Raw genomic sequence first — 20,121 nt, 5'->3', positions numbered from 1 at the left:
GTTCACTGCTCCACCAACAGTGTAATAGTGTCCCAGATTTCCCACATCCCTTCCAACAATGATCATTATCCTTCCTGGTCATACTGGCCAATCTGAGAGGTGTGAGGTGGTACCTCAGAGAAGCTTTAATTTGCATTTCTCTAATAATTAATGATTTAGAGCATTTTTTCATACGGCTATGGATTACTTTGATCTCTTCATCTGTAAATTGCCTTTGCATATCCTTTGACCATTTGTCATTTGGGGAATGGCTTTTTGTTTTAAAAATGTGACTCAGTTCTCTGTATACATTAGAAATGAATCCTTCATCAGAATCATTAGTTGTAAAGATTGTTTCCCAATTTACTACATTTCTTTTGATCTTGGTTACATTGGTTTTATCTGTGCAAAATCTTTTTAATTTAATGTAATCGAAATCATCTAAATGGATTTTGGTGATGTTCTCCAACTGTTCCTTAGTCATAAACTTTTCCCCTTTACATAGATCTGACAGGTAGACTAGTCCTTGATCTTCTAATTTGCTTATAATATTTTTTTTATGTCTATGTCCTGTAACCATTTGGATCTTATCTTGGTAAAGGGTATGAGGTGTTTGTCTAATCCAAGTTTCTTCCATACTAACTTCCAATTATCCCAGCAATTTTTAGGAAAGAGGGAGTTTTTATCCCAATGGCTGGACTCTTTAGGTTTATCAAACAGCAGATTACTATAATCATCTCCTGATTTACACCTAATCTATTCCACTGGTCCACCACTCTATTTCTTAGCCAATACCAAAATGTTTTGATGACTGATGCTTTATAATATAATTTTAGATCGGGTAGGGCTAAGCCACCTTCTTTTGCACTTTTTTTTCATTAAGCTCCTGCCAATTCTTGACTTTTTATTTCTCCATATGAATTTACTTATAATTTTTTCTTACTCGTTAAAGTAATTTTTTGGAATTTTGATTGGTAAGGCACTAAACAGATAGTATAGTTTTGATAGAATTGTCATTTTTATTATATTAGCTCTACCTATCCATGAGCAGTTCATATTTGCCCAATTATTTAAATCTGATTTAATTTCTGTGAGAAGTGTTTTATAATTGTTTTCAAAAAGATTCTGAGTTTGTCTTGGCAAATAGACTCCCCAATATTTTATATTGTCTGAGGTTACTTTGAATGGGATTTCTCTTTCTAGCTCTTCCTGCTATTTCTTGCTATATACATATATATAGATAGATAGATAGATAGATAGATAGATAGATAGATAGATAGATAAAGTTGAGGATGTATGAGGGTTTATTTTATAACCTGCAACTTTGCTAAAATTGCTAATTGTTTCCAGTAGTTTTTTAGATGATTTCTTGGAATTCTCTAGGTAGACCATCATGTCATCTGCAAAGAGTGAGAGTTTTGTCTCTTCCTTCCCAATTCTAATTCCTTTAATTTCTTTTTGTTCTCTAATTGCTGATGCTAACATTTCTAATACAATATAGAATAGTAGTGGTGATAATGGGCACCCTTGTTTCACCCCTGATCTTATTGGGAATGCCTTTAGCCTCTCACCATTGAATAAAATTCTTGTCGATGGTTTCAGATAGATAACTGCTAATTATTTTAAGGAACAGTCCATTTATTCCTACACTCTCTAGTGTTTTTACTAGGAATGGATGCTGTATTTTGTCAAAAAGCTTTTTCAGCATCTATTGATATGATCATATGATTTCTGATAGGTTTGTTGTTGATATAATTGAGTATACTAACAGTTTTCCTAGTATTGAACCAACCCTGCATTCCTGGAATAAATCCTACTTAATCATAAAGTATTATCCTAGTGATGACTTGTTGTAATCGTTTTGCTAAGATTTTTTATTTTGGATTTTTGCATCGATTTTCATCAGGGAAATACGTCTATAATTTTCTTTCTCTGTTTTAATTCTTCCTGGTTTAGGTAACAGTACCATATTGGTTTCATAGAAAGAGTTAGGCAGAGTTCCATCTTTCCCTATTTTTCCAAAAAATTTATATAGGATTGGAACCAATTGTTCCTTAAATGTTTGGTAGAATTCACTTGTGAATCCATCAGGCCCTGGAGTTTTTTTTAGGGAGTTCAGTAATGGCTTGTTGAATTTCTTTTTTCTGAGATAGAGTTGCTTAGTTATTTAATCTCTTCTTCATTTAACCTGGGCAACTTATATTTTTGTAAATATTCATCCATTTCACTTAGATTATCAAATTTATTGGCATAGAGTTGGGCAAAATAATTTCGAATTATTATTTTAATTTCCTCCTCATTGGTGGTGAGTTCACCTTTTTCATTTATGATACTAGCAATTTGGTTTTCTTCTTTCTTTTTTAATCAAATTGACCAGAGGTTTATCAATTTTATTGGTTTTATCATAATACCAACTTTTGGTTTTATTCATTAATTCAATAGTTTTTTTGCTTCCGGTGTTATTAATTTCTCCTTTAATTTTTAGAATTTCTAATTTGGTATTTAATTGGGGATTTTTGATTTGTTCTTTCTCTAATTTTTTTAGTTGCATGTTTAGTTCATTGATTTCCTCTTTCTCCAATTTATTCATATAAGCATTTAGAGCTATAATATATCCCCTGAGCGTCGCTTTGAATGAATTCCATAGGTTTTGGTATGTTGTTTCATTATTATCATTATCTAGGATAAAATGATTAATTCTTTCTGTAATTTGTTTTTTGGTCCACTCATTTTTTAAAATGTGGTTATTCAGTTTCCAGTTTGTTCTGGGTCTATGTCTCCTTGGCCCAGTATTGCATATAACTTTTATTGCATTGTGATCTGAGAAAGATGTATTCACTATTTCTGCCTTTCTGCAGTTGATCATAAGGTTTTTATGTCCTAGTACATGGTCAATTTTTGTATAAGTTCCATGTACTGCAGAGAAAAAGGTATATTCCTTTCTATCCCCATTCAGTTTCCTCCATAAGTCTACCATATCTAATTTTTCTAACAATCTATTTACCTCCCTAATTTCTTTCTTGTTTTATGATTCAATTTATCTAGATCTGATAGCGGGAGATTGAGGTCTCCCACTAGTAGAGTTTTGCTGTCTATGTCTTCCTGTAGTTCTTTCAGCTTCTCCTCTAAGAATATGGGTGCTGTCCCACTGAGTGCATATATATTCAATATTGAAATGACTTTATTGTCTATGGTACCTTTTAAGAGGATAAAGTTTCCTTCCTTATCTCTTTTAATGCTATCTATTTTTGCTGCTGCTTTGTCTGAGATAAGGATTGCTACCCCTGCTTTTTTTACTCCAGCTGAAGCAAAATATATTTTGCTCCAGCCTTTTACCTTTACTCTATATGTATCTCTCTGCTTCAAATGGGTTTCTTGTAAGCAGCATATTGTAGGATTCTGGTTTTTAATCCACTCTGCTATTTGCTTACATTTTAAGGGAGAGTTCATCCCATTCACATTCAAGGTTATGATTAATTCTTTATTGCCCTCCATACTTTCTTCCCTCTATTTGTATTTCCCCCTCCCCCCCTTTTATCCAAATTCCCCAGGCTTTTGTTTCCGAAAACCACCCCCTTCAGTGTGTTTGCCCTCCTATATCACACCCTCCCCTTTCTTTCCCCTTTCCCTTTTTCCCTTTTCCCTTCCCTTCCTTTTGTTATTTCCCCCATTCCCCCGTCCCTTTCTCCATCCCCCCTACCCTTTTCCCCTTTTAATACTTGAAAGGTTAGATGGTTTATAAGTTAACTGAGTATGTGTAGGTTGACTTTAAGCCAAGTCTGATGAGAAGAAGATTCAGGTGTTTTTCATCTCCTCCCTTCTTCCCCACTATTACCGTAGGGTTTTTGTACTTCTTAGTGTAATGCGATTTACCCCATTCAGTCCCCTCCCTCCTCCTGTCTCTTTCCTGTCCCCCTTTTTAGGGAGGTAGTGTTTTTTTTAGATCATTCTATCTAGGTCATAGAAAATTCTGAGTGTCTCTCCCTTCTAGTCCTGTATATTCTATCGAATAGAGTCAAAATTCCTGAGAGTTATTAGAGTCTTTCTCCCAAGTGGGGTTAAAGCCAGTTGCATCCCATTAGATAGTAGTCTCATGGATAGGTCATGAATGTCCATCATTTCTGGCTAGGTGTATTCTCTCTGTTAGAGTTACATTTCTCAAGGTTTATGAGAATCATTTTTTTTACCCTCATGCTGGGATACAGCCAGTTTCAACTTACTGGATTGCATTTTTTTTTCCTTTTACCGCCCCCCCCCTTTTTTTTACCTTTTCATATGTCTCTTGAACCTCCTGTTTGATGTCCAGATTTTCTGTTTAGCTCTGGTCTTTTCATCAGAAATTTTTGGAATTCTTCCATTTCGTTAAATGTCCATCTTTTTCCCTGGAAAAGAAGACTCAGCTTTGCAGGAAAGCAGATTCTTGGCTGCATTCCAAGCTCCTGTGCTCTTCAAAATATCTCATTCCAGGCCCTTCGATCCCTTAAAATTGATGCAGCCAGGTCCTACGTGATCCTTACTGTGACTCCTTGATATTTAAATTGTTTCTTTCTGGCTGCTTGCAGGATTTTCTCTTTTATCTGATAGTTCTGGAGTTTGGCCACAACATTCCTTGGTGTTTTCATTTTAGGATCTTTTTCTGGTGGGGATCGATGTACTCTTTCAATAACTACTTTGCCCTCCAATTCCATGATTTCAGGGCAGTTTTCCATTACTAGATCCTGTAATATTAAGTCCAGGCTTTTTTTCTCTTCAGTGTTTTCAGGAATCCTATAATTTTCAGGTTGCCCCTCCTCAATCTATTCTCTAGGTAGGTGGTTTTGTTGATGAGGTATTTTAAATTTGCTTCTATTTTTTGATTTTGTTTAACTGACTCTTGCTGTCTCATGGATTCATTAGTTTCTGTAGACTCCATTATTTTTTGGGGGGAGGAGTTTTCTTCATTAACCTTTTGCAACTCCTTTTCCAATTCATCAATTCTACTTTTGAAAGAGCTTTCCATTTGACCAATTGAGGTTTTGGGAGAATTAATTTCTTTTTGCATTTGCTCCTTTGAAGATATGATAGAATTTTTCTCATTTTATAATTGTCCAATTGATGATCTGAGAGACTTATTCTCCTTTTTTGTTTGTCCAATTGTACTTTCTAAGGTTTTGTTTTCTTGTTGCAAGGTATTAATTGTCTCTCCCAAATTTTTAAGCTCCTTCCTTATTTCTTCAAGGAAGTCTTTCTGTGCTGGAGACCAGATTGTATTCTCCTCAGAGGTTCCAGGTCTCTCTGAGTTGGGGTCTTTCCCTTCCAGGAATTTTTCTATGGATCCACCTTTCTGCTGACCCTTCTTCATTATGCTAAACTAAGACCTTGCATTGGGAGGGGCTGGTTCACCTAGACTTGGGATGCTAAAGGCTTTACTGAGTGCATTTTCTCTGGCTGGCCAGTAGGAGGTGCTGGTTGCCCTCTCTGGAGTGTCTGTGACCTTGGTTGAGAGGCCTTCTCCCTTTGCCTGAAGAGAGGAGTTGGAGCTATTGAATTCTTTTGCCTTCAATCAATGGTGGGCTTTACCCTGGCCTGAGGTCCTTCCTCAGCTGGGCTGGTTCTTCTGCTCACACACCTGGGCCTGAGGCAGAAGTAGTTTTTATTTGTTTGTTTGGGAAGAGGCCTCTGTGCAATGGAGGTGTGGACTCAGAGTTTCTCAGACCCGAGGAGCCTAGGCATGGTGTCTGCTGGTCTCCTGCACCAGAACTCTCCCCCCAGCCTGGTCCCCAAGCTCCAGGGGGACAATACCAACACCAGCGCCTCTGCTTCCCCGCGGACCCAAACCCCTTTTGTCCAGCCCCACTGCTGATCCAGCAGGTCTGGCTCTCCAGCCCTCAGACTCCTGGTCCCAATTCAGCTGTTAATCTGGCTGATCCGGGGCTGATCCTCCCTCTGAGCCCAGACTCAGCTGCCCAAATTTGGCCAAAGCTGCTGCAGGAGACAAATCCTGAGGTAGATGTTCTTTCTCCTGGCTTTTCTTTCTGGGTGTTGTGGGTTGGGTTTCTTTTAAGAGGTTTGTTTCATGTGATAGATGGGGAAGAGATCAGGAGACTTTAGAACTGTGCCTGTCTTCTCTCCACCATCTTGGCCGGAAGTCTATACACAATTCTTGAAGGGATCTTTGGACATTCTTTGGAATAGTGTTATACCTCCTTGAGCTTTACCATTACTTTTTCTAGGTGCTGAGTGCCATAAAAACAAAATCTCAGAGGTGGCTTAGCCTAGAAACTGGCATGCATTCAGTGCTTCCAAAGTTTCCTGATCATTGTGCTACTGGTATACATTTAGCAAGCTCCTGACTTACACAAGTCTAAGCAACACAACTGTGGGTTTGCTTTTGATTAGAGTTCTAGAAGAGTATTATTAAGCTCAGCCAACACCAGTCATTTGGGTATCTCTTCAAGTAGAAGAACTATAGCTTCTAATTTTGTCCCAGCTCCTGGCTCTGTTTCTTGTTTTTTGTTTTTCATTTTTGTTTGGTTTTATTTTTTCCTAAAGTATACATATGAGATCAGGCTAGAGTTTGGATCTGAGACCCTGTTCTACTTCCACAATCAGATCTATACAGTTGCAATTCCCTGTTTTTGATCCTGGCCCAATACACAGCTTCAGGTGTCTACCATCAATCTTGCTTCTAGTATGTGTCACCTGGGTGTATGTGAAACACACATACACACACCATCAAGCTCTAAATCAGTGACTCAACTCTCGAGTACAAGTGGCAGAGCTGCCACATGATACTTGTTAATGATTATTGCACAACACTGAGGTATTCATGATGGAGTGGGTCCTTTTGTTTTTTCCTATTGCACAATCTCAGACCCTTTTCAGTTTCCCTCTTCTGGAAGACCCTACCTCACACCTTCATTTCTGGACTACTTTACTAGCTTTCACACATCTCTTTATCTTTCTCAGTATGCCTGTCTAGACTGGAAAAAAATAATTTTCTCTGATTTTTTTCCTTGAATTACCATATTAAGATTGTATAGGCTCATTATCTAGGACTTTGTTAGATTCATCATGGGGATGGTTGTGCTAAATTTCTACAACATATCCCAAAAATTAAATATTCATGAATATATTGACAGGGGGCAAGAGACAACAAAGCAATCCAGAAAGATCTACATCACCTTGAGTGGTAATCATTGTGATGAAATTACAAAAATAGATATACACAAACAAGAGTCATATAGTATGGATAGTCACAGATGGTTGAGATCTTCATTGTGGGTAAAACATTCAAACTCATAAAGTGATAATTATTAAATTATTAAGAGAAGCTTTTTCTTCCATTAATTACAAATTTGTGTCTTTGAAATTTTATCTATTATTCTTATTACCTCTCTTGGGAAGCAAACAGATAGAAACCTTTTTAAAACCACAGACAGCTATCACATTCTTCCTCTGTATTCTCTTCTCCAAACTAAACATCTCCAGTTCCTTCAGATTGTCCCCAAAGTGTATTGTGTTGATCCCTTACATTAGCAGGCCTTACATTATCAGGGTCACATTTCCATGAATGATTTCAAAGCTATTAAAGATCTCTCTGTCCTTTAAAACAAAAACTGAATGAACTACTCCATGTATATTCTGAGAGTAGTTCTCCAGAACATTTAACATTATCTCTTATCATTAGTCTATTTACACTAACATATGACCTTTCTCTATTTCTCTCCTTATATTATCCCCATAGTAGAATTGAAGTCTTTTTTTGTTTTGTCACATTTAGTCACTTTCCAAGAAATAATTCCTTAATAATACCTTCCCCATATAAGTTAAACAAAACTGGTTATAAAGTAATTGTAACTGACAATCTGTCATATTTTATTTTTGTAGTTTAGTATCAGCAGAATGGGAGGAAAGGAGATCTAACATTAGTAATTCATAACCAACTAACACTATCCATTCAATTTGACCTATGTGTGGTCACATTTTGGTATTGTCTTCATGTATATTATATCTTTATTTATATCATTATTGCTTAATGAAACCTTCCCTTGGAATAAAAAAAAAGTTAAGTAAAAAAAAATCAATGTATTATTCATGGCTAATAACATGTGCTTCTTTCCAGACCAATAGTTTACAATCTTGGTTGGGTGTTGTCTTTGGTTCTTAAAAAGGACCAACATGACATCACTCTGTTGAAATCAAATTGCAGTGTATGGAGTACAAATTACAAATTATCAGACTGTGACTGATCACACCAATATGAGTTTGGAATGCTATAGCACAGGTTGGACACAAGTAAACCATGAAAACATTTGAGATGGATTCTCAAAATGGCTGCATCTCACATTTTTTTTGAAGTACTTCAATTCTACTTTCCTTATAGAGAATAGCAACTTCTTTGAAGAGGGCATGCAATAGTGGGCGGTCCAGCACTTCTCCTAGATCATTCAATCAACTCCAAAATACTTTAGAGAGGCCTTGATAGTGTCCTTGTACCACTTCATCTGATCAACATGTGAGTGCTTACTTTGTGTGAGTTCTTTATAAAATGGACTTTTAGACAAGCATATATTTGGCATATGAACAACATGACCAGCCTATTGGAGTTATGCTCTCTAGTAAAATTTGAATTCTTGGTAGTTCAGTTTGGGAAAAGAGTCTGGTTCCTTATCTTCTCAGGTTATCTGCAGAATTTTCCTAAGAAAATGGGGTCAACACAGTATCTTTGAAGACTCTCAGTTTGATATTCAGTCTTATACTGCTTCTCTTCCACAATTTCCTATGTAACCTAACCACTGAGCTAGCTCTGGCAATGACTAAATCAAGTTCATTATCTATCTATCTATCTATCTAGCTATCTATCTATCTATCTATATGTATATATATATATACATACATACATATATATATATGTATGTATATTCTTAAAAAGTATACTGCCAAGGTAAGCAAACAGTTTTCAAACTGTTTTCATTTGCAATAACTGATGATTCCACATATAACTGCTGTTATACTGGCTGGTAGAGCACCTGCATTTTCTTGATCTTAATTGTTAAGCCAAATTTTGCACAACCAAAAGAAAGCTGAACCATCTTTGTTGTCTCTTATTTTCGGGGGCTGCATTGAGTTCACAATAATCTGCAAATAAAAATCTTGCACCAACTCTCCTTTCATTCTAGTCTTGACTTGTAACCTTTTCAAGTTAAAAAATTTGCCATCAGTGCGGTAACTGATCTTGCTGAGTCAGCAATGAAAGCATTGCTGAGTCAGAACACAATCTTGTTTCACTGTAATGATGACTGGGAAAACCCAAGAGCATCATCCATTAACCAAAACTTGGGTAAGCATCCCATCATGAAATTGATGTACAATACTGATGAGCTTCTCCAGGAAACCAAATTCTGATATTTTTATAACACTTCATAACTAACAATATCAAAAGCTTTGATCTGATAGTTAAACATTGTATACAGACCTTTGTTCAAGTACTGGCTGTTCTCTTGGAGTTGTCAGGCAACATACATCATATCAACCATCCCTTGGTCCTTTTGGAGCCACACTGGTTCTTAAATAGATGACCATCTTCCAGGTGAAAGATCAGTTTATAAATTAATATTCTCACAAGAATTCTGTCAGCAATGACTAAGAGATACACTTCCCTTCCCTATTCTCTGATAATCAAAGAACAATCCATTTCCTTCATCTTTATAGAAATGGACAATGGCAGCATCCTTGAACTCCTAGGTGACTTTTACAGAAAAGCATTCATCCAGCTTTGACTTTTATAAACTGACCTTAACTTCTCCATTTTATTTCATTCAAGGCTGTCATTTGGATGCAATTTTTAGTGACTTTTTTAGTAACAAGAACTGTCTGTCTTTCAGGTCTATAGAATTGTGTGTTGCCTATAAGTGTGCATACATTCCATATCCTGATTTTGAGTGTAATCATCTTTGCAGAAGTTTCTGTACCTTTTTTTGTATTTACACTGCAGGGTATGATCCCCACCTTCCATAGAAAACATGTCTAAGCAAACAATTTGGGGTGAATTTTTTCTAAGCCCTTCCTGACACCTGGAGATGAAAAAGTGTGGTCCTTAAAAGGTTGCACTACTACTGCTTCAATTCAATGAGAAGATGATCCTCTATCCTAGGCTATTTGTATGAAGAGTTGTGACACCTAGTGTATCCACATCTTCTACTTTTCCACAAGACTTTGAGATAGAAAAAAATGATATGAAGGAAGTTTGTTGATTCATGTATAAATTAGATTTAAATGAGGCAGAGTCGCACAAATTTACTGGCTTCATTCTTCCAGAATTGCTACATTTCAGTGGCAAGACAGAGTCAAGATGACTGGTAGTGACTTGAAATGTAGTGCATAACCTTGGCGTCTTGGATGTCTAAACATGTTCTAAGCACTCCACTCTTTAGCTGCTTTCATAGCCATAGGAACAAATTGTTCCCATTTGCCTATGTCAACAGAGTAGACTTGAACTAGAAACTTTCCAACTCAGGGATGGGTTTGAAACCCCCCAGTTGATCTCCACCTTACTGGGATGTGGTTGTTGCACATTCTTCAGCTCTTTTGAGCCAGAGATAAGACAAGGATCAGATAGCCCCCAAAGAAAGAGAACAGTCCTGAAAAGTTTCAGCAGACCTTACACCAGAGGTACACGTCTTCCCTGAACACATTCTCCACCCCAACACTGCCAACACTTCAGTCTGCATTAATTTATACATTTTCTCAAATTTTTAAATTGAAATATTTATTTCTTATTGCCAAAATCAACCTATAACATTCAGACCATTATATTCAGTCATTTATCTTATTTTCCCATGTGTAAGATGCTTCTTAATTTGGGGGCCCGAAATTCAAAAAAAATATACTACATGAAGTTATTGAATTCAAGTTTTATTCATCATGAAATTCAAGGACCTTCTGCTCATATCTTTCAGGCATCTTTTGGGCAAGTCTGGTGCATGGATGCATGCTTCGTCCATTCCTTTTCATGAACCCAAAGCACTAATGGTGTCCTCCTTTGAAATCAGTCACTTCTTTTTCATCAGCAATTCTTCTTACCTCCTGCTGAACCATCTTTGCGGACACAAGAATTCCACTTGCCCTTTGCTCTTCAGTCCATCTCTTCAATTCCCTCTCTAAATCAGGCCATTTTGCTGAATTTCCTCTCATGGCCTTCTTCTGCTGAGGCATTTCTTCTTTCCATAGCCAGCTTAAGATTGTTTTCTCAGTTCGAGGAGGACCAAACATGTTCAGCAGCAGGATTTCCATTCACTCTTGCAAACTGCATCACTTTGAACTTGAATTCAGAATTATACAAAAATTATTTTTCTGACCCATTTCTGGGCAGAACATGGTTGAACAAAATGACAAGCATAAAAAAGTGGGAAATGCAAGTAAAAAAAAATCTACAATCACTGTATAAGACACTCCCAGTTTTTACACCCCAAATTTTTCTTAAAAGGGTGTGTCTTATACATGGAGAAATATGGTACTTACTAAGTGTATATTCTTTCAGTGATTCCATTTTTTTCCCCTTACCACAGAAAGCATTGACAAATGTTAGTATATGAAAGATTTTTCCTTCTGCTTTTGACTTTCTTGGAGACAAAAAATTTAATTTATATTAATTAGTCTCTAAGTATATTTTGGTATTTTTTAAACTATGCATCATTTTAAATCAATTGTTGCATGATTCCCCGAATTTTTCATAATTGTTGAAAAATATCTTACATTATTTATTGCATCATATGCTATCATTTCTGCAACTGTCTACTTCTTGGTTACTTAATTAATTTCTTTTTTTAATTCATACATTTAGTTTTGATTTTAATAGTTTGGTCTATGATTCTCCTGCATACCAGTGTCCTCCTTGGGATTTTAGCCAAGTAGTGGAATCACTTTTATAAAAGGATGTAAGCAATATAAAGAATTCTAAGTTTTTAATTGAACTTTTATTCCATTTTTCCAGTTAAAAGTGATGGTAGTTTTTCAATAATCATCTGTTTGAAAATTTATAAAGTTCACAATTTGCTACAACCTCTCTTTCCCCACCCATGGCAGGGAATAGTCTGGTAAACGTCAGTCATGTACATGTGTGCTTGACATATTTAAATATATTAGTCATTTTATGGAAGAAGAATTAGAATTAGAGGGAAATAAAAAAAAGCATGAGAAGGGAAGGAAAAACAGAAGAGAATTTTTTCTTTAAATAAACATAGTATGCCTTCAGATTCCCTGTTCTTTTTCTCTGCATATGGACAGCATTATCTATAGTTGATCTCTGAACTGCTGCGAGGTGTTTCATTCATCATAGTAGATCATTTCACAATGAAGTTGTTAATATATACAGTGTATTCTTGATTTCACTTCCTTCAATCAGCATCAGTTTTTGTAAACTTTTTCATGCTTCTCTACAATCCAACTACTCAAGATTTCCTATATAACAATAGTACTCCATAATATTCTTATACTATATCTTGTTCAACAATTTCTCAATTGATGGACATCCCCTTTATATCTAGTTCTTTACTATTTTGAACATGTGATATTCTCCCCATTTTTGATGATTTCTTTTGTATTATAGTTCTAGTACTGGAATCACTGGATAAAAGGGTATGCTCAGTTTTATTGCTTTTTTGGTAATAGTTCCAGATTGCTCTCCAGAATGGCTGGATCAGTTTAAAACTCCACCAACAATGCATTAATGTCCCAATTTTCTCACATCTTCTCCAATATTGATCATTTCCCCTTTTGCCATCTTAGCCAATTGGAAAGATGTGAGGTGGTACATCATGTATGTTTTAATTTGCATTTATCTAATCAATAATGATTTAGAGCACTTCTTCAGATGACTATATAAAGCTTTAATTTCTCCATGTTAAAACAAAGTGTTAATACTTTGACAATCAATGGGGAAATAACTTTTAATCATATACATTTTATTGAGTTCTCTATAAATTTTAGAAATGAATTCATCAGGAACAATACTTATGAAAATTATTTCCCTGTTTTCTATTTTCCTTCCAATCTTGACTACATAAGTTTTAATAATGCAAAAACTTTTTAGCTTAACATAGTCAAAATTATCCCTTTTGCAATTTTTAATCTTCTCTATGTCTTGTTTGGTCATAAATTTCTCCCCTTTGTATAGATCTAACAGATAGAATATATCTTGATCTCCTAATTGGTCTATGGTATTGTACTTTATATTGAAATCCTGTGCCCATTTTTTGTTTGTTTTTGGGTTTTTTGCAAGACAATGGGATAAAGTGGTTTGCCCAAAGTCAGACAACTAGGAAATTATTAAGTGTCTGAGAGTGCATTTGAACTCAGGTCCTCCTGACTCCAGGTCTGGTGCTCTATTCACTGTGCCACCTAGCTCAACTTACTTTGATATGGGTTTGAGATATAGGTCTCTGCCTAGTTTTGTCATACTATTTTCCAGTTTTCCCAGAGGTTTTTGCTAAAAAGTGAGTACTGAGTAGAGAAATTAATGTCTTTGTGTTTGTTAAACAGTAGATTATTAAAATCATTTGCTATGTATCTTTTGCAACTACTCTAATCCACTGGTCCATTACCCTATTTCTTAACCAATACCAGACAGTAATTGATGACTGCTTCTTGATAATATAGTTTGAGATCTGGTACACCCAGACCACCTTCCTTTGCATTTTTTCATTAATTGCCTTGATATTCTTGACTTTTCCTGCTCCCAATAAATTTAATTACTATTTTTTCTAGCACAGTAAAATAGTTTTTTTGGGATATTAATTGATATGGCACTGAATAAATAATTTAATTTGGGAAGAATTGTCATTTTTTTATTTTTTATTATATAAGCTCAGTCTATCAACAATTAAAGTTTTTTCAGTTGTTTAGATCTGACTTTATCTGTATGAACTGAATTTTATAATTGTATTCATATGATTTCTGGGTTTGTCTTAGAAGTTAGATTCTCAAGGACTTTATGCTGTCTGAAGTAACTTTAGATGGAATTTTTCTTTCTATCTCTTGCCCTTGAGTTTTATTGCTCATATATACATTTATATATATATGTATATGTATATGTATACATATATATACTGATTATTTATGTGTTTATTTTATATCTTCCTACTTTGCTGAAGTTGTTAATTGTTTCAAGTACTTTTAATTAGTTTTTGAGGGCTCACTAAGTATTTCATCCTATTATCTGCAGAGTGAAAGTTTTGTTTCCTCAATGCCAATTCTAATTCCTTCAATTTCTTTTTCTTCTCTTATTAGTAAAGTTAACATTTCTAATACTATATTGAACAGTATAGGTGATAATGGATATCCTTATTCCACCCCAATATTTTTGTAAATGTTCCTAGTTTTCCCCCTTTAGATATAGTACGTGATAATTGTTTTAGATTAAAGTTGCATATTAATTTAAGGAAAGTTTCATTGGTTCTTATATTCTTTAGGTTTATTAATAGAAATAGGTGTTAGAAAAAGTCAAAGACTTTTTCAGCATCTAATGAGATATTCATATGGTTTCTGTTAGTTTTATTATTTATATGATCAATTATGTTGCTGTTTGTCCTAATATTTAATCATTTCTGCATATCTAATCATGGTGTATTATGCTAGTAATAACTTTTTGTATTATCTTTACTAAAATTTTATTTGAAATATTTGATCAATGTTATTAGTAAGATTGGTCTATAATTTTCTGTGTCTATTTTGCTCTTTCTTATTTAGGTTTCAGCAACATTTTGTGTCATAAAAGGAATTTGGCAAAACGCCTATTTTTAAAATAGGTTATGAAGAATTAGAATTAAATGCTCCTTAAATATTCAGTAGAATATAATGTAAATCCATCTGGACTGCAACAATTTTTCTTAGGGAGTTTCTTAATGGTTTCTTCAATCTTTTTTATTTTGAAATGGGGTTACTTAAATATTTTATTTCTTCTGTTAATCTGGGTAGCTTAAATTTCAGTAAATATTCATCCATTTCACTTAGCTTGTCAAATATATAGACAAAATAGCTCTTAATTACTGATCTAATATCATCCATGTTGGTGGTTTTTCCACCCTTTTCATTTTTGACACTGATTATTTGGCTTGTTTCTTCCATTGTATTAATCAGATATACTAAAGGTTTATTTATTTTTTTAACTTTTTCATAAAGTCAAATCTTAGCTTTATTTATTGGATCAATAATGGTTATATTACTTTCAATTTTATTAATTTTTCCACTGATTTTCAGAATTTCTAATTTGGTATTTAATTGGGAATTTTTATTCAATTTAATTGAGCTTTTTTTAGTTGCATGGCAAATTCATTGATCTTCTCCTCTATATTCATATAAAAATTTGGAGGCACAAAATTTCCCCTAAAACTGCTTTGGCTGCAGCCCATTGTTGATTATTTCAATGATTTGTTGTTAGATTCATTCATTCTTGAAAATTAGGCTATTTAGTTTTCAATTAATTTTTGGTTTATCTTTCCATGACCATTTTATTGCATGCAATTTTTGTGACATCATGATCTGAAAATGATGCATTTAATACTTCTGTCTTTCTACATTTGATTGTAATGTTTTTATGCTCTATACCAATTCTGGCATAGATGCCATATGTTGCAGAGAAAAAAGTATATCTTACATTCTATCCCCATTCAGTTTTCTTCAGAATTCTATCATATCCAAGTTTTCTAAAAGTCTTTTTACTTTCTTAACTTCCTTCATGTTCATTTTGTGGTTAGATATATCTAATTTTTAGAGTCCTTCTCCTTTTATAATTTGCTGTCTATGTCTCCCTGTAATTTGTTGAGTTTCTTTTTTGATATGAATGCTATATTGCTTGGTGCGTATATGTTTAATTATTAAATATAATTTCCTAAGGTTCTTTTTTTAAAAATTGTAGTTTCCTTCCTTATCCTTTTAATGAGATCTATTTTTATTTTTGCTTTGTTTGTGATCAAAATTGTTACCACTGATTTCTTTTACTTCCACTGAAGCATAATATATTTTGCTCCAGCCTTTTGTCTTTACACTGTTTGTATCTCTCTGCTACAAATGAGTTTCTTGTAAACAATATATTGTATGATTCTGGTTTTTTAATCAATTCTTATAGCTGTTTCCATTTTATGGGAGAGTTCATTCCATTCACATTTATAGTTAAAGTTAGTAACTGTTTTTACCTCCATGCTATCAAGCTCCATTTATATGCTTTTTTCTTTCCTTACCCTTTATTTGTCCTCAGCAAAGTTTTATTTCCTTTTCCCTTGGACTTTTCTTTTTTAATATTAATTTGACTTGTACTTTTGCCTTTCCTTTGATCAGTCGCCTTTTCCCTTTCTTTACTTTTCCCCCTCCTATTTTAAATAGGGTAAGATAGATTTTTAAACCCAATTGGGAAGGCATGTTATTCTCTTTTGGGGGGCAAATCTGTTGAAGGTAGGATTTACTTAGAGTTCACACCCTCTCTTTTTGCCCCACTACTCTAATAGGTCTTTATATCTCTTCATGTGGTGTTATTCATTCTCTAATGTTATTTAACCTTTAATAATATCTTCTAATCCTTCTCCTGTATAATCCTTCTGTTCATGTCTTTATTGTTTTAGTCCTGTCTTGTACCTAAACCCTCTGCCAAAATATGCTTCTTTCATCTGTCCAGATAGAAGAAACTTTTTCAAGGTTTGATTAATAAGAAACATTGTCTCATATTCACTAAATACACTCCCCTTTCCAGTCCCATTAGAAAAACTACTTATTAAAATTAAAGCATCTCTGAGTTACCATCTCACTCCTATCAAATTGGACAAGATGATCAGAAAGGAAAATGAACAGTGTTGGAGGGGATGTCGGAGATCTAGGACATTAATGCATTGTTGGTGGAGTTTTGAAATGATCTAACCTTTCTGGAGAACAATTTGGAATTATGCCCCAAAAGAGCAATAAATATGTATGTTCTTTGATACAGCAATGACACTACTGGATCTGTAGCCTGAAGAGATCATTAAGAAGGGTAAAAATCTCATATGTACAACAATATTCATAGCAGTAATTTTGCAGTGAAAAAATTCTAAATTAATGGTATATTCATCAATTGAGGAATAGTTGAACAAATTGTGGTATATATATTTGATGGAACACTGTTGTTCTATAAGAAATCATGAAGGTCAGGATTTCACAAAAAAAGTCTGGAAAGACTTGCATGAATTGATATGGAGTGAAATGGGTAGAAGCAGAAGAATATTATACATACTAACAACAACATGTGGTGAAGATCAACCATGATGGACTTGTTCAATTCAGCAGTACAAAAATCAAGGACAAGTTTAGGGGACATGTAATGGAGAATGCCATCCATATCCAGAGAAGGAGCTGTGGAGTTTAAATGAAAACTAAAGCTTATTATTTTCAATTTTTAAAAGCTGTCTTTTGTATTATGTAATTTTGTCATCTCTAATGTTTTCTTTCTTCCTTTAGAATCTGATTCTCCCACAACACATTTAATTTTGACCTATGTCTAGCATTGGATGAAAATGTAAAGCCTATATCAGATTGCCTTCTAATGGGGGGTGGGGCTTGGAAAAGGAAGGGAAAGAGGGGAAAATGATGTATAACTCAAAACCTTGCAAAAATTTATTGGTACAAACTATCATCGTAGGTAATTTGAAAAACAAATAAAATATTTATATAATAAAAAATAAAAATAAAAGGAAGAACCTCAAAAAAGTAATATACTTCTCAAGAGACATAAATAACATCAAATTATAATCAATTTATACGATACCCTCTTTTCAAGTACCATCTATGGACACATAATCCTCAAATATAAAATAAAGCAAAATTGCTTCACAATCTATATATCTAGTTCCTCTACCTATACTCTCTTCCCTTGCCTCTTTAGTATTCCAATTATGGCATTACAACCATTGTTAACTAAGGAATGAAATAAGGCAAAATCACTTCATGAGTTATTTATGTCCAGTCTTTCTAAGTACACTCTCTCCCTCTATCCATATTATGCTTCAACCCTCATAAGTTAAAGTATTTAACAAAGTAAGGACACTTCAAGATTTAACTATATACAACATTAAGTACTCTTCATCCTTCTGTCCAATAAAAACTATGACCCTTGTAATCAACAATGCTTCATGACTCATTTATACCCATATTCTCTAAATGCAATCCTTACAATTATATTCATCCCTTATAAACTGGAGTATTGGCTAAAGACTCAACACTTTGTGACCATGTTTTACCCATATCCTCTTTGTATGTTTCTTTTAACTATACTAAGAGAACTACATTTCTCAAGAGTTACAAGTATTGTCTTCCCTTATACAGATGGATACAGTTTAATGTTCTTGATTAGCATTTTCCCCCTTTCCATTTACCTTTTTATGCATATCTTGAGTCTTGTAATTTGAAGACTGAATTTTCATTCAGTTCTGGTCATTTTACCAGGAAATTTTGTAAGTTCTCTATTTCATTGAAAATCCATTTTTTCCCCAGAAAGAATATACTGAATTTTCCAGGGTGATCAATTCTTGGTTGTAATCCAAGGTTCCTTACATTCCAAAATATCATATTCCAGCCCCTCCAATACATTAATGATGAAGCTGATATGTCCTTTGTAATTCTGAGTTTGGTTTCTTGGTATTTTAATTGCTTCTTTTTGATTGCTTGAAGTATTTTGTCCTTTAGCTTAGAATTCAAGAATTTGGCAATAATATTGCTAGAAGTTTTTATTCTGCAATCTCTTTCTAGAGGAATCTGTGGAACCCTTCAATGAATATTTTGTCTTCTTGTTCTAGGATATTAGGGTAGTTTCCATGATAATTTTCAGAAAGATTTTTTCCAGGATCTTTTTTGATTGGGGCTTTCATGTAGAAAAATAATTCATAAATTATCTCTTCTAATTCTATTCTACAGGTTATTTGTCTTTCCTAAAAGTTATTTTATATTTTATTCTATTTTTTCAGGTTTTGGTTTTGTTTGATGGAGTATTGGTGTCTCATTGAGTTATTAGTTTTCATTTGTCCAATGCTGACTTGTAAGGTTTTGTTTTCTTTCATTATCTTTTGTTTTTACTTTACTAGTTGGTTACATTTTAGTTTTAAAAGAGTTGCATTACTTTACCAGTTATTTAATTTTACTTTTTGATGAGGCATATTCTGTTTCCAGTTGGTCATTTTTACTTTTAAAAAATTTGATTTCTTTAATTAATTTTTCATAATTTTCTTGCATGACTCATTTCTTTTCCATTTTTATTCTTCCTCTCTTCTTTAGTCTGTAAAGCCTTTTTTGAGCTCTTCCAGGAGACTTTAAAGTTGAAGCCAATTCATAAAGTTCTTTGGGACTTCACATGGGAGTAATTTGTCACTGCTTTCTTATTCTGTGATGGCATTTTTATTGTCCCTATCTAGGGCAGTAGCTTTATATTGTTAGTATACTGTTTGCATTTTTGTTCATTTTGATAGTTGAACTCTGATCTCAGGAGTATAGTCCCAAAGTTTTTGTCCTGAGACCAGGATCTGTTCCTTGACTGATCATTTCCTAAGGTGCTGCCTTTGCAACCCAGGTGTTGCGTATGCCAAAATCTATTTTCTCCCCTATTCCCAGGCTTTGTCTATCTAGTGATTTGTTTCCAACCCAATCCGGTATGTTGCTTGAACTTTGAGATTTGGACCCTTTTTTGCTTTCCTGCTACCTAGATACCTTACTGAGCCCTGACTTAAGCTATGTGCCTAAAAGCTTGTCACTGACTTTCCCACTCTCCTGCCTATGCTGGTTTATACTTCCCCTTAAATTGCAGAGACAGACTTTCACTAAAGATATTGCAAGATATTTTGAATTGAGAATTTGTTTCACTCTTATTTTGGTGGAATCTGTAATATTAAAGCTTGTGTAGAGACTTCATTTAATGTTATGTTGGGAAAAGTTTTGGGAGCAAACTAGCTTTGCACTGCCATCCTCACTTTACCCTGGAAATGCTGGGGTTTTTTTCCCCAAAAACTCTTGAAACATTGACATAACCACAAGCAATGGATAAGTATACACAACTTCCTATATGTCCTCCAGCACTGAATTATATTACATTTCCCAATTTGACAAATGCCAGGTAAATACCTCACAGTATTTTTTACATTTTTATTTCAC

This window comes from Macrotis lagotis, chromosome X (genome assembly GCF_037893015.1).
Source record: "Macrotis lagotis isolate mMagLag1 chromosome X, bilby.v1.9.chrom.fasta, whole genome shotgun sequence".
Classification (NCBI taxonomy): domain Eukaryota; kingdom Metazoa; phylum Chordata; class Mammalia; order Peramelemorphia; family Peramelidae; genus Macrotis; species Macrotis lagotis.
Note: the sequence above shows the minus strand (reverse complement) of the source record.